Source organism: Symphalangus syndactylus, chromosome 8 (assembly GCF_028878055.3).
Source record: "Symphalangus syndactylus isolate Jambi chromosome 8, NHGRI_mSymSyn1-v2.1_pri, whole genome shotgun sequence".
NCBI classification, from domain to species: Eukaryota; Metazoa; Chordata; class Mammalia; order Primates; family Hylobatidae; genus Symphalangus; species Symphalangus syndactylus.
In genome coordinates, this window is record NC_072430.2 from 51,954,455 (window position 1) to 51,966,512 (window position 12,058).

At 45.3% G+C, this 12,058-nt stretch overlaps 1 long non-coding RNA gene across 1 annotated transcript in view; it reads left to right on the forward strand.

Annotated features, from left to right (window-relative positions):
- LOC134737320 (uncharacterized) overlaps positions 1-10,004 on the forward strand; it is a 32,417-nt gene extending 22,413 nt beyond the window's left edge. The window contains exons 2-3 of the long non-coding RNA XR_010122101.1: positions 8,091-9,378; positions 9,783-10,004. This is a non-coding gene — a long non-coding RNA (uncharacterized lncRNA). The remainder of the gene's footprint in view (positions 1-8,090; positions 9,379-9,782) is intronic.
- Positions 10,005-12,058: the final 2,054 nt, after the last annotated feature.

Here is a 12,058-nt window from a genome sequence, read left to right on the forward strand (position 1 = left end):
AAAAAAAAAAAATATTATCTAAGACTTCTGAATCCTTATCAAATGTTGCACTTGTATAAACTGTTTACTTCTGCTAAACTGGGGGCTATCGTGGTGGGAGGGAAATGAAGGGTTAAGGAAGCAATTCATCCCATTTATCCCAGGCCAGGTAAAGCCCTCAAATTTAAGATTTTGACTCATCTCCAAATGAAGTTATACGTAGAAGTCTCAGAGCCACAATAACAACTACATTGAAAGAAGACGTTCTTCAAACAGCTCAAACTTGTGTCCCCATTCTCAGATCAAACTGCGTGTGGTCCCTTATAAATAAATATTTTCAAAAGTTCTATAATTATCTTGCGAAATAACTCAGTGCCTTTGCTGTTCAAATGTATCAATTTATGAAATGTAAAGTTTCCAAAAATCACAATTTTTATGATTCTCTTTTGATAGTTCATTTAAAAAAAAAAAATACGAGGAGCCTTGAGAAATGGACATGATCCGTGTATTTCTCGACCTCTGAGATACCATGGCTAATCCCTACCAACCTGCAGAAATACTGCTTCTGGAAGTTCCATTTGCCTCCATTCTGAGCGCTTATTAACCTTGAAACTTTTGTCAGCTCAGGAAAAAGCAAAAGGTAACTAGCTGGAGGGTAAGTGAGGAACGTTTGCTCCTTTTCCCAGCTCTGAAGGTGCTTGTAGATATCACTCAAGATGCCCCAGTATTGCACTGGAGAGTGGCTTATTTTTCATCTCACAGTATCACAAAAGGTTAGGAGTCCCTTTGTGAAACTGTTGCTGTGTGGAGCCAGCACTATTAGATATGCCTTTGTTGAATCCCCAAAGAATTGTCTTTGGTCTGAGTTTCTTCAACCTATTTATTCTCTCTCTCTCTCTCTCTGTTTTTTTTTTTGTTTGTTTTTTGTTTTTTGTTTTTTGTTTTTGAGATAGAGTCTTGCTCTGCTGTCCAGGCTGGAGTGCAGTGGTGTGATCTCAGCTCACTGCAACCTCTGCCTCCTGGGTTCAAGCGATTCTCCTGCCTCAGCCTCCTGAGTAGCTGGGATTACAGGTGCCCGCCATCACATCTGGCTAATTTTTGCATTTTTAGTAGAGATGGGGTTTCACCATGCTGGCCAGGTTGGTCTTGAACTCCTGACTTCAGGTGATCTACCCGCCTCGGCCTCCCAAAGTGCTGGGATTATAGGCGTGAGGCACTGCACCCAGCCAACCTATTTATTCTGTAGCCTACTTCAAGTCCAAGGCTCAAAGCTGTTTTCTCTCCTCATTAAATCCCTGCTGGTTCTCCAATGGTGGCTTTAGGGGAGACCCCATTATAAGTGGAGGCCCCATAAAGGTCAGAAATAATTTACCTCTGCCTGCAGGTTCTAAACTAGCTGGCAGCACGGTGGCACACCCTTGTTCACCTCCTCACTGGGCTCCTGGGCCTCCCACTCCTGCCCTTCAGGTTCTAGGTAAGGGCTACACATGTAATTCAAAGAGGATCTCATGGGCTTGAGGAGATAATCACCCTGTGTTTAGAGCAGTTTCCATGACATCTGGGCCAAAATGCCTTTCCATGAAGTCCCCTAAATGGGGACTTAGGGCCGTACCTCACTCTTATCATTCCTAATATGACTGGCTGTCCTTGGCCTGTGTATGCCTATCCGTGCATGATGTTTAAGATGGTATATTCTGGATGTAGGTGTTCCTCATTCTGTTGTCATCTCTCCTGATGGGCCGAGCCTCTCTCTAATCATCCTGAGATATGTCTCCTTGCTAATTTCCCTTCCTAAGGCTAACCCTGTGGGTTACAGATCAAAACAGGGGCAGTGGGAGGTACAGAAATGATTCCAATAATCTGCTTCCCAGATAGGCAATTGTTGAAAACCAAGGAAACAAAAAGGGATTTAGGGGGGGCCCCCACACCTAAAGGAAAGTCACAAGAAGATCAAGAAGGGATGTCATCCGCCCTCCTCCGCACAGGCTCCAATTAGTCTCAGCTGTCAGGTTTCACTGGTACTCTGATCACTTAAGTGGAAATTTATTAAGACTTATTGGCATTAGGGTGGCCTCTTTGGGAACAGCCTGAGGAGGCTGGAAATTGATCAAAGTCTGGGCCTGAAGCAGTGGCAGCTGCTTCCCTTTTGTCATCCACTGACGCCCAGCCTACCCACTGGCACCGTCCTAGGAGGTTCACAGAGTCGGGGCAGGACCCCACAGGGTGCCTGGGGTCCAGGAGGTTGTGGGATCAGTTCCATAGGTTCATTATAAAATGACTCTGACTGCAGTGCAGACAATGATCTTGATGGGAAAACACTTGGAGGGTGGATTGGGAGAGAGAGCACAAACGCTTCAGTCTTGGCAGAGAACCAGTTTGCAGTCTCAATGAGTTTCGATTCATCTAAGGTCTACAGAGCATGTGCTCTGCCCAGTTCTTGCTTTTGAGAGACAAACACATTGGCAAGACACAGCCCTGCCCTGAAAGAGACTCAACAGGACAGGAGTCGGTCCTCTGACTTCCCACCCAAGGAGAGCCAATAGGTTCAGGGGAGGAAGGAGGGTGGTGACCAGAGCTGTAGGGGAAGTCTTTCTGAGGAGGGGGCTCACATGGGCTCTGAGAGGGAGGAGGACAGGGAGAACATTCTGGGGCTGAGAAGGTAAAGAGAGAACTTCACGGAAGTTATTTCCTTTAGGGGAAAGCAAGCTCAAACCTTGAATGTTGTTCCCTATGTGATCTCCCTTAGGATGGAGAGAGAATCTCTTTTTGCCCCTTTTTCCCCCAGATAGTCTGAGGAATCAGAGCTCTCCAGAACCTGGTGGTAATCTGAATGCCATTACTACTAGCACTCATAATAATAATGATGGCAGTGACTGTCACTGATGGAACGTTTTCTATGCATGAGACACTGTGCTTAAGTGCTTTACAAACGTTAACTTTATTTAATCTTTACAATTACTTTTCCAAATAGGTTCTATTATTAAGTACTACTACTATTAGTAATACTATATTATTAACTAATACTATTATAGCACTGATAATATTATTAAATACCATTATTATTACTATCACTATTAGGTACCATTATTAGGTACTACCGATATCCCTACTTTATACATGAAGAGATTAAGACTCACAGATGCAGGTGGGAGGATCACTTGAACCCAGGAGTTTGAAACTAGCCTGGGTAACACAGAGAGACACCACCTCTACAAAAAAAATAAAAATTAGCTGAGCATGGTGGTGTGCACCTGTAGTCCCAGCTACTTAGAACGCTGAGGTAGGAGGATCCCTTGAGCCCAGGAGTTGGAGGCAGCAGTGACCTGACATCTTGCCACTGCACTCCAGCTGGGCGACAGAGTGAGACCCTGCCTTTAAAAAAAAAAAAAAAAAAAGAGAGAGGCTGGGCACGGTGGCTCACACCTGTAATCCCAGCATTTTGGGAGGCCGAGGTGGGTGGATCATCTGAGGTCAGGAGTTAGAGACCAGCCTGGCCAACATGGTGAAACCTCGTCTCTACTAAAAATACAAAAAAATTAGCCGGGTGTGGTGGCACATGCCTGTAGTCCCAGCTACTCAGGAGGCTGAGGCAGGAGAATGTCTTGAACCCAGGAGGCAGAGGCTGCAGTGACAGATCACACCACTGCACTCCAGCCTAAGCAACAGAACAACATTCCATCTCAAAAAAACAAAAAAACAAACAACAACAACAAGAGAGGGACTCACGGATGTTAAGTTACTTGCCCATATGGATAATATTGGTGGAGCCCAGGCTTAAACCCACACATTGAGTCCGGAGCTCTCAAATTTAACCACACACATATTACCTCTTTGTACTTAAGTGTTTCTGTGCCCAATCAGACACTGGATGCTACATTTTTAGGAGACGGATTTACTCACCCAACTCCCCTCTACTCTTCTTGAATTAGGGAAGCCTAGTTCAGGTCTCACCTGTTCTCTGAGACCCTCCCCAACCTCTCCAGCCCTCACAGGGCACTCCTTTTTCTGAATACCTACAGCACTTACAATGTGTGCCACTGACTTGGCATTTCATGGTCCAAGGTCTCACGTCATAATCTCATTCAAATGGGAACATCTTGCCTCTCCAACAAGCCTGCAAATAACCCCAGGGAAGGACATGTCTTATTTCTGGAGGCAAGAGAAATACCAGTGAATTGGCTTGAATAAGTCCTCCTCCCCTGCCCCTGCAGGTCCGTCCGCTTGGCACAGAGGCAGGCCTGCGGTATGTCCTCCGGAAGGCCCTGCTCAGTTATCTTGGCTGTCTGCCCTTTGCATACACCCCTCCATCCTTGCTGTCTGTCAGTATCCTCATTCTGCCTTTTCTCACCTGACAAAGATAAATCTTGCAGCTCTCCACCACCTGCCTGATGGGGCTGTCTAGCTCTTTGCTGTCCAGAGAGGTCACTGCAGGCTATTCCCAGAGAACTCCTGGCCCTGTCCTAGGTCCCTCGCCTGGATGGAGAAGTGGCCTCCCCTGGTGTGCTGCCTTAGAATGCCACTGTGCAATGTAAAGGAATGGACCGAGCCCCAGCATGGGGCAGCATCTACTGCCCCGACCCTCTCAGTGCTTTCCCATAAGCTGCCATCTCAGAGGAAGAATCAATCCACTCTGTAATCATGCTCTTGGGGAGGTCTGGGGACTGATTGATGGGTCTAGTTGTTTTATTATAAGCCAGTGTAAGTTAAGTAAGTCAAATCAATAAACTTTATAGGTCTCCCCAGATTGCTCCAGAGGCGAGACCCAGTGGCTTTCACCTCAATAGATTAGACCCCTGCCTAAATAAAAACCAATAGTCGCCTGGAGAAACAGTTTGATTTCCTTTTGAGAGACTCTCTTAGTGCCCTTGAGCCTGTCATGACTTAAATCAATAACTTTAACCACTTCCAAGAAGAAATCAGTTGCCTCTGGAATATCTTCATGCCACTTCCTGATCTCCCTGGCACATGACAATTTTAGATGCCTGGAGTGAACCAGTCAAGGCAGTCAGGATGGTGCTATCCTGTCCCTAGGCCCCAGGCATGGCCCCCAGCCTAGGCAGTCCAGACCTTTCCTCTCCTTCAAGTATTCTCTTCATCCTGCCCAACTGTCCCAAATCTCTCCTTATCTGAGACTCCCTACTAGCCCACCCCTGCTGTGCACCCCTGGCCTCCATGGCCCCTGAATGACCAGGCTGGCTAGTGAGGAGTTGGTCTTCCTTGTCATTTTGAGGGTGAATGTAGCAGTCCCTCCAGGTGGCACTTTTGTCCATTTACAAGAGTATCTAGGAAGCAGAATAAACCTTGTGGTAGTAGCTGTAAAACTAAAAATAAAATTCTTTTTTTTTTTAGATGGAATCTCACTCTTGTCGTCCAGGTTGGAGTGCAATGGCGCGACCCTGGCTCACTGCAACCTCCACCTCCCGGGTTCAAGTGGTTCTCCTGCCTCAGCCTCCTGAGTAGCTGGGATTACAGGCCCCCACCACCATGCTCGGCTAATTTTTGTATTTTTAGTAGAGATGGGGTTTCACCATGTTGGCCAGGCTGGTCTTGAACTCCTGACCTCAGGTGATCCGCCCACATCAGCCTCCTTAAAAATAAAATTCTAAGACCCCCGACCATCTGAATGGACCCCTCCTCCCAGCCAAGGGCATTCCAAAGTTAACCTGGAAAATTAGTTCAGGCTACAATGGGAACAGGAGTTGTACATGCCTCATTATACCCTCCTCCCTTTGGAATTCAGGCACAACTGACCAGCATTAACATCAAAAAAGAGATCTTAAGACTGTAGCAATAAGACACCAAATTCCAGCCTGACTCTAATATAGCATCACATGACAACAGGCCCTGAAGAAATCAAAATACTCTATTCTTTTACTCACAGATTTTGAAATGGCCCTGCAAAACTGTCCCTTGTGGGGGAAATCTACATTCAGTAGAGAATCCCTTTCCCTTTCCACATCTTTCCCCTGATCCAGCAGAGAATTAACTAAGAGTCTGGCACCTTTTAAGTCTGATAAGAAACATTTACTATCTACTCTCTCTGAAGCCTGCTACCTGGAGGCTTCATCTGCATAATAAGAACCTTGGTCTACATAACCCCTTATCTTAACTCAGATAGTCCCTTCTATGGATTCCATACTTTTAGATAAACTTTCAATCGCCCTGGGAAAATCTTTGAATGCACCTGTGACCTGAAAGTTCCCCTCCCCCCACCCCTTCGAGTTGTCCTGCCTTTCCAGACCTGACCAATGTACATCTTACATATTAATTGATGTCTTATTTCTCCCTAGCATATATAAAACCAAGCTGTAGCCTGACCACCTTGGACACATGTCATCAGGACCTCCTGAGGCATGTCCTTATTCTCGGCAAAATAAACTTCTAAATTGATTGAGACTCAGATACATTTTGGTTTACACAGCAATAGTAGTATTGATAATACCTCAATGGAGTGACTGCAGTGATGAGAATTTCAGGCCTTGGTGGGGTGTGTCTATCCTGGGCCACTTGTTATTTCTCAGAGAAAGTCACCATCCCTGCCCACCTAGGGCTGGCCATAAGAGAGGCCAGCCTTACCGTGTCTGCCAGGGCTAGTTTAGTGGTCATCCTCACTGCCTGAGCTCTGCCTTGCACTCTCCCATTCTTCAAGGGTTAACTTTGATGGAGCCAGCAGTAAAATGGTCTGTCTAGGGGCCAGGAGCCATCAGGAGAACAAAGTCATCCCCAACACTCTGCCCAATGTTAGGCACTATGCCAGTATAAGCTCCCAAGTCACCCATCTGGGATGGTGGCTAAAGGCCCCCACAATATTTTTATTCTCTAGAATGGGAATAAGACCCACCACTCTTTGGCCACGAATCAAACTTTTAAATACCAGAAGTTCCATGGTTGCTCCAGAGCCCATTCTGTGCTGCCAAGATGGACTCTCAAATCAGGCGACTGAGTGGTCAGGATTAGGTTGTCTCAAAACTCTTTCTATGTTGGGTAAAGTTTTTTTTTTTTTTTTTGAGACGGAGTCTCACTCTGTCACCAAGGTTGGAGTGCAAGTGGCGCGATCTCGGCTCACTGCAAGCTCCGCCTCCCAGGTTCACACATTCTCCTGCCTCAGCCTCTCTGAGTAGCTGGGACTACAGGTGCCCGCCACCACGCCCGGCTAATTTTTTTGTATTTTTAGTAGAGACCGGGTTTCACCACGGTCTCGATCTCCTGATCTCATGATCCGCCCGTCTCGGCCTCCCAAAGTGCTGGGATTACAAGCGTGAGCCACCGGGCCCGGCCTATGTTGGGTAAAGTTTTAAATAGAATGTTGTGGGCCGGGTGTGGTGGCTCACACCTGTAATCCCAGCATTTGGGAGGCTGAGGCAGGCAAATCACAAGATCAGGAGTTTGAGACCAGCCTGGCCAACATGGTGAAACTCCATCTCTACCAAAAATACAAAAAATTAGCTGAGTATGGTGGCAGGTGCCTGTAATCCCAGCTACTCGGGAGGCTGAGGCAGGAGAATCACTTGAACCTGGGAGGCGGAGGTCGTAGTGAGCTGAGATCGTGCCACTGCTCTCCAGCCCAGGCCACAGGCAAGACTCCATTTAAAAAAAAAAAAAAGAAAAGGAAAGAAAAAAAGAATGTTGTGGGAAAACCCTTTCCACATATGGTCCCTGCACTAGAGAGACTCAGGAGTTCCTGCTGCTTGGCTTACTCCAGCCCAGAGGCTGTCTGTCCACCGTGAAAGGCTGGGGCAGACCCTAGAGCAGTGACATACCAGGGTCAGTGTGGGTAGATCATTTTTAACCTCCCCTCCTCTATGTGACAACATTCAGCAGTAATCACGCAATTAAACAAATAATAGGCCCCCCTTATCCACGGGGGATATGTTCTAAGACCCCCCTAGTGGATGCCTGAAACTGAAGATGGTACTGAACCCTATATACGCTGTTTTTTCCTTTGCATACACACTGTATAGTTTGGATACGCTGGGAAAGGGGATGATTCATATCCCAGCTGGGAGGGACAAAGTGAAACAGTGCAAGATTTCATCATGCTTCTCAGAACAGTGCATAATTTAAAACCTATAAATTGTTTACTTCTGGAATTTTCCACTTAATATTTTCAGACCACAGTCGACTACGGGTAACCTAAACTGTGGAAAGCAAAACCACAGAGAAGGGAAGACTACTGGAGTAACGGCCGGAAAGGAACACAGGCAAAAAAACTTTCCTTTTATTGAGCTTTATGTATAACTGTGATCGCAAAAATAAGTAAATCAATGTTAAAATGTAAAAAAAGAAAAAAGTAATGGATTGATACACTTTCATTACACCAGCACTTTTAAAAGCTGGAATATACATACATATTGGTCTGTGACAGCAATGAACAATATTGCAGTTTCTGTTTTTGAGACTTAACCTCTACAAATTTATTGAAGATTTTGTCAAAATTGATCTTCACATACTCATGTTCAATTGGCAGTTTGTTGATGTCTCTTCCATCATAGTTAATTGTTAATTTTAATTCAGAAAAAAATCTCTTTTACATGAGTCAGCAGATATACAAATAGGAAGTTTTAAACAAAAGAGTAGGTCTGTCAGAGACTCATAAAAATTCCATTTTGCAATTAATTTCAGAAGTTGTAAGACTGTCCATGTAAATGTTTCTTTGGGGTCAATTATGACTACTTTCAAATATCTCCACAGTCAAAAAACTTCTACTAGAATATCCTCACCAGAAAATTCACCATACATTTCTATTGTCATTGGTAAACTTCTGCAATTTTTCTTCTAGAAGAATCAGAAAATGGCTATGTGGCAGTAAATATTGGTATTATTTGATCTGTTGCTTTAGAACAAGCATCCAGTTCTTGAAAACAAAGCATTTAAACATTGCTTTTTGAGTTCTTCTGGCCATGGTCATGTGGAAGAACAGAATAGAAACTAAGATCTTGTTTCTTCATGTTACAATTATGCCTAGCATGGTTTATTTTCAATCTATTGTTTAAGCATAGGAATATATGGTTCTGTTACCAAAACACCAGGGGTTCGGTCTAGGTCCTGCTGCTTGACGCACAGATAGGCAATCACTTAAATGATGATAGGTGAGCATTGCAAAGGAAGACTTTAATTGGGTGTTGCAGCCGGGGAGATGGGAGCTCAGTCTCAGATCCATTTCCTTGACTGACCAAAACCCAAGGGTTTTTATAACAGGGAAGAAATGAAACAATATGTAAGAAAACAGGAACTAGGGAGGGGCAAGGGAAGCAGTGATGATGAATGAGGGGTCCTGGCATCTCACTGTCTGGATGTGGTGATCTGGGGAGTTTCAGTTCTTTGAGTTTTTTTTTTTTGTTTTTTTTTTTGAGAGGCCTGAAGGTCATTTCCTGAGGAAAGAACCCATGCAAAACAAATGTAAGTTTCAATCCAGAAGGGTCAATTTCTACATGTATCCAAAAAACTATCAATGGGACTATTGAGGCAGTTTCAGTACCACAGGGTTTAGAACCCAGAGGTTCCAAATTATTAGGTACTTACTCTGGAAACAAATTGTGGGTGAATCCACTTGAGTCAAGGATTAATTTTTCAAATTAATGTCTTATATAGAATACAATGATCATTAATAGATGTTATTTAAATGCATTAATTTAAAGCCTCCGTTGTTAAAACTCAACGGCAGCCACAACAATTATTTAGAACTTAGGGAACAAGATTTTTTTCAAGGAGAAATATTTTTATCACTGTAATTGTTTAGAATTGCCAGCATGTGGTGAAAATAAAAAGCAGACTGGACTTGTTTGTTTTAAAATTTGCTACAGAAAATGCACCCCTTATAGCCTGCACCTGGGATGGATGGATCCACCGGCTGCCCCACCCCTGGTACCCCAATGCCTCAAATAAGGAGCAGGGGCAACTGTCATGCAAAACCTTTGGAAGAGGGCCTTTGTGACAACTCACAAAGTCAAGGCCTGCATCCAGGTTGCAGATCTGTTTTGTTTGGTCTACAATGTTAAAAAAATTTTAAATTAAAAACTTAAACCAACCTTTGATGTCTTCTGGCAGGGTGTGTATTTACAGTTTGTCACAGTCCCCATCACTCCCTATTTATCATACCTTGTCTAATTTGCCCACTTAAATTATCTGCCTGGCTTATGTAGGTATCTGGGTTTGTGACCCTACTTTGTGACTTTGTTTCTACAGTTGTCCTTTTTCCAGTTCTTTAGCTTTTTAGGGTTTGCCCTCTTCCCCTCATTGGCTGCAGCTCACCAGCCTCTTCCTGGCCCCTCAGCTTCACCACTTCAGAGACCCTTTCCCCCTTGTTTAACCTGGTAGTTGCTCTTACTTTACATCTAATTCCATTACTGCCACTCTGCTTCAGGAAGGAGGCACTCAGGCAGCCACTAAGCGATCCTTCTGTTTTTTTGTTTGTTTTTTGTTTGTTTTTGAGATGGAGTCTCCCTCTGTCACCCAGGCTGGAGTGCAGTGGCACAATCTTGGCTCACTGCAACCTCCACCTCCCGGGTTCAAGTGATTCTCGTGCCTCAGCCTCCTGAGTAGCTGGGATTACAGGTGCATATCACCACGTCCAGCTAATTTTTGTATTTTTAGTAGAGATGAGGTTTCACCATGTTGGCCAAACTGGTCTCGAACCCCTGACCTCAAGTGATCTGACTGCCTGGGCCTCCCAAAGTGCTGGGATTACAGGCGTGAGCCACCACACCCGGCCTAAGGGATCCTTCTTGAACCTGAGTTGGGCAGCTGCCTCCCTTCCAATGGGAACTCTGGTCCTCAGCTTCTTCTGTGACACTCAGGGAGGCCAGCAAGGAGGCCACCCTTCCCAGAGTCCAGCAATGGTCTCACTCCTGTGGTTGGTGGCAGGGAAGTGAAACCGCCTTTCCAAAATTATGACTGAGACAGTGAGAGAGATCTAACTTATCTGTCTCCATCTTGCTTCTAACCTCCAAACTGTCCTTGTTCATTCCTGGGCGTAGGCTGAACTAACTGGGAGAAATGTAGTTTATAGTTTATAGTTTAAAACAAAGATGATGGTAACAGCCCTTTCCTAAAGCAGACCTCCTTTTTGCCTAGGGACTAGATTGCCTTTGTAGGACTAACAGCCACAAGATTAGAAATTATGGTTGTAGGAGTCATGCTGCTGGAGGCTACAAGATTCTGACCCTCACTAAACTGTTCCTAAGATAAGTGGGCTATTTTGTAGACTCTGCACTTGATGGATCAGCTGGCACCACCGAGACCGATAAACGGAATCATCTGATCTTGTGGCTCCTACCCAGGAACTAACTCAGTGCAGACAGCTTCAACTCCCTATGATTTCATCCCTGACCAACCTGCACTCCCAGCTCACTGGCTCCCCACCCCCAACCCACCAAGTTGTTCTTTTTTTTTTTTTTTTTTGAGACGGAGTCTCACTCTGTCACCCAGGCTGGAGTGCAGTGGTGTGATCTCGGCTAACTGCAAACTCTGCCCCCACTCCAGGTTCAAGTGATTCTCCTGCCTCAACCTCCTGAATAGCTGGGATTACAGGCACACACCAACATGCCCGGCTAATTTTTGTATTTTTAGTAGAGGTGGGGTTTCACCATGTTGGTCAGGCTGGTCTCTAACTCCTGAGCTCATGATCTGCCCGCTTTGGCCTCCCAAAGTGCTGGGATTACAGCCATGAGTCACTGCGCCCAGCCCCAACCCACCAAGTTGCTCTTAAAAATTCTGCTTCCCAGGTGTGGTGGCTTACGCCTATAATCCCAGCATTTTGGGAAGCCAAGGTGGGCAGATCACGAGGTCAAGAGATCGAGACCATCCTGGCTGACATGGTGAAACCCCGTCTCTACTAAAATACGAAAAAAAAGAAAAAAAAAAAAAAAAGCTGGGCGTGGTGGTGCGCGCCTGTAGTCCTAGCTACTCAGGAGGCTGAGGTAGGGGAACTGCTTGAACCTGGGAGGCAGAGATTGCAGTGAGCCAAGGACGCTCCACTGCACTCCAGCCTGGCGACACAGCGAGACTCCGTCTAAAAAAAAAAACAAAACTAAAAACAAACAAAAATCAACTCTGCTCCCCGAATGCTTGGGGAGACTGA